Raw genomic sequence first — 4039 nt, 5'->3', positions numbered from 1 at the left:
TTTTCTCTCTCATTCCTTTAAAGATAAAGCGTTTATACCAATGTAATGGAGATATATTGATAATGAAGGTTAAACGAAATGTCGTATTTTGAAACACGGACCATGTGTTTCTTTCCACAAACTGTGCTAATGCAATGAAAACATATCTATGTGACTTGGGATAATGCTTTCAACGGAATTTAGATATCTTTATTTTCACAACACATTGCACTTATGAAATTGCCAATGCTTCCCTTCCCCTATATTTTGTATCATTTTTCATAGTTTTCCTCTATGCATGACTGTTTCTTTTGACGACAGGTCTTATTCCAATTTTGTTTTTGTATGATGCCCATGCAAACTGCATAATTACTAGATCATCGGACATATGCGATTCGACTGGGGATGTGTACAATTGTCAACATCAACAATTGAAATCCGTACCAAGAAACATTACGTCAAATATCATAGTCATCGATCTTTCTGACAACGATCTAGTCAAACTACAGGATGACGACTTTAAAGGAATGCACACCCTGAAAGCCATTTATCTTAATCGGAACAGAATAAATCACATCAAGAAGAACGTATTTCATCATTTGCTTAATCTATGCATCCTAGATCTAAGCTCAAACCAACTTCGCAAAGGATCCATAGAAAAGGGAACGTTTCAAGATATGAATTCTCTTCAGGACCTCAGACAATGACAATCCTTTTCTAGGTGGAGGATTTCCTGACGACGAAATAGGACGTCTTTCGTCCCTGAGAAACTTATCAATGAGCGCTACTACAGCAACCCTGCATTTTTCTAACCATTAAAACAACTTAAAAAGTTGGAAATTGATTCTTACGTCCATTTCCGTTTAACTAATAAATCCTTCGAAAATCTTGCTGAACTCAATATAGAATATGTACATTTCTTCTTTCATAACAATTGTCCCTGCAGAAATATCAATGAAGATTTGTTTTGGGCGTTTCCTAACTTAAAAGGTCTGCGCCTTAAAACGTTTTGTGGCATGAGATACGCATTGAAATCACTGATGAGATTGCAGTTTAAGAAATTGAACTATGTAAATTTAACTCATACATTCCCGCTCTCTGGAAAAGCCATGATGTTGTATCAAAATGATGTAAAGTATCTGAAAAACGTCTGTGCTGAAACGGTTAGTTTCAAGGGCACGCATATTGTAAGCATAAGTACGATGAAATCCTTCATATTCATGAATTGTATTAAACAAATAGACTTGTCGTATAATATGTTACGCAATTCCCCGTTGGTATTTGCAATTCTAGAAGCACCACAAATCAAATTAATCAATTTAAGTCACCAAAGCTACTGTGGTTCAAATTCATTTCCCAGTCCAAACCGCAAACAAATGATTCACCGATGGTCATTTAATTTAACACTGTCTCCTTCATTAGAAGTTCTGGACTTGTCCAACACTTATGTTGATCCAATAACAAACATGTTGCTTATTCACGTGTACGGAACTAACCTACAACGCCTCAATGCAAGATACACACCTTTTTCCCTTTGTACGAAGAAGAACATCAAGCTCTTTTTACCTCGGCTGTGGTTCCTGGATCTCTCTGGTGTGAAATGTAAAGATTTATATGTAGCATTTCTGAAAGATTTCCACTCCTTGTCGGAACTCTACATCAGTGATGTAAATCTTAAGTTAGGTCTAACAAGAGATGTGAAGGGTGAATTTCTTAACGGTCTTACCAATTTGAAAGTGGTTGATTTCTCAGAGAACGCCTTAAAAGATTTACATCCGAACCTTTTTAAAAGTCAGTCATTCTCCTTGAAAACGTTCTCACTAAATGAAAATCTACTCACTACAGTTCCAAATGCTCTTCGGGACGTAGCATTATTACGAATTCTTCAACTGAGATCGAACAAAATATCATCTTTTTCGATTGACGCTATCATTACCTTAAATCACCTTAGAAACGTTCAGATAGATGTTAGAGGTAACCCCTTTGATTGTTTCTGTAGTGCTATTGATTCCTTGTACTGGATGTCCGATCATCGAGAAATATTTCTTCATTTGAACGAGACCTACTGTATTGAGGAACCAACCAAAACGATTTTAAGTGTGATTAATGATATGCGTTCACTAGAACCACGATGCATTTCAAGGCTGTGGGTGCAAATATCGACTTCTGCTCTGTCGTTCACATTTCTGTTTCTTGTAACATTTACAATTTTATACTGCTACAGAATCCTCCTGCGTTTTGTCATGTTGAGAATACGATTATTTTGGAGAAAAAGCCTTTCGGCAATCACTACATGTGACATACCTGTGTATGACGCATACATTTCGTATTCGTCCAGTGATTTTGTTTGGGTGCGCTCAAAACTTTACCCAGCATTAAATGGAGAAAATCTTCGAATCGCACTGCAAGATAAAGATTTTGACCCAGGTAGTTCCTATGCAGAAGAAATAGTTAGATTTATTAACATGAGCAAATATGTGATATTCGTTATAACGCGGCATTTTATCAAATCTGAATGGGGATCCTATGAAATTCAGGTCGCAAAAATACATGCAATTCACACTAAAACAAAACTTGTTCTAATCATTAGGGATGGAATCCAAATTGAAGACCTTCCAAAAGACATCTTGTTCATTTGGTGGAAAATCAAACCATTGGTGTTTAATGAAAATGAAACCGAAGGAAAACAAGCAAAATTTTTCAAACGAGTAATCACCACTATAAAGGATTAATCGAATATAATAAAACAGACTTTCGTGATGTACTCTACTTAATATATATGTCTCAATTGTGAACATAGAATTGGCTTATTTGAAAGTAATACGCGTTTCCTGACACTCACGAGAAACAAAATATTTATTGCATAAGCAGAATGTATGTATTATAGAATACAATAACACAGAGTTCCGTGTGCACTGTACTTATTATACAATCTACAGTATATTTGTTTCAGATGTGGACATAGAATAGACTACTTTGTAATTGATACGTGTCTGGATACTTATGTCAAACAAAATGTTGCTTGCATGAAAAGCATACCATCCTCATAAGTATACCAATGGGTTTTTTTTATTTCATTTGACATTATACAATCTTTTCACCTTTGGCATCTTTACAAGCTGTAATGATAGTCATCTCATATATGTGAATGTAAACATTCTGTATATGAATCTTCATCATCTGAGTACGTCTTCTTTAACGGCTTAGAATTCTGACAGAAATGAAAGTAGAATACAAAGAACCTGATTCACAAACCCCAAAATATGGCCCTTAAAATATATAAAAATGAAAGTAAATGTTGAATAGGAGTATTGGTGTTATAAATATGTATCAGAATCCGGGGTTTAAAATAACATGTTAGATTTTAAAAATAGGAGCACAACTAAAGCTGTATACATACTAGAACCGGATACGGTACCGTACTTTCGTCATTTTTCACCAAAATCTGGTTAGTTTGTAAAGGTTTTGCCATACGGGTTTCATCTCGCCCAAAATATTTAAAGTAATTTTATAATATACACCTTTTCAATTGACCATAAATGCAAAAATGTTTTAGGGCGAGCTATGAGCACTATTTTCAATTTTCAAAAAACGATATTCCGGATTGCTGAAAAATATTACGGTTATAATGCGCTAGTGGTGGTAAACTTGAATTTTGCAGATAATATGGCTGATTTAAGTATCTTATGGAGAAAGAAACTACGTTTTTTATTTCGTGTCATGTATAGGTCATTTTAGTTCGGTGTTTATTTTTAAAGCAAGGGAAATTCCCTCATCTAATAATAGTTTTCGGTTGCAGCTTGTTTTGCCCTTTTACTAGGCTATAGATGTTCATTTTCAATACCTAGTTGTTTTCATCTTTTAAAGTCGTTTACAAAGCATTTTCATTGCATCGTTGCTTAAAAACTGTGTACAATTTTGGTAGTTTTACATTATAATCATAAACATTATCATTGAACGAAACGACAGTTACCGAAACTGTTAGGCCTAGTGACTGAAATGTACATGGCGTCTTCTTTCACCTCGGCCAAAGTTTGGGATATCGGAAAATATTCAGGCT

The sequence above is a fragment of the Ostrea edulis genome, chromosome 10, assembly GCF_947568905.1.
Source record: "Ostrea edulis chromosome 10, xbOstEdul1.1, whole genome shotgun sequence".
Lineage (NCBI taxonomy): Eukaryota > Metazoa > Mollusca > Bivalvia > Ostreida > Ostreidae > Ostrea > Ostrea edulis.
This window is presented reverse-complemented; position numbering follows the sequence as displayed.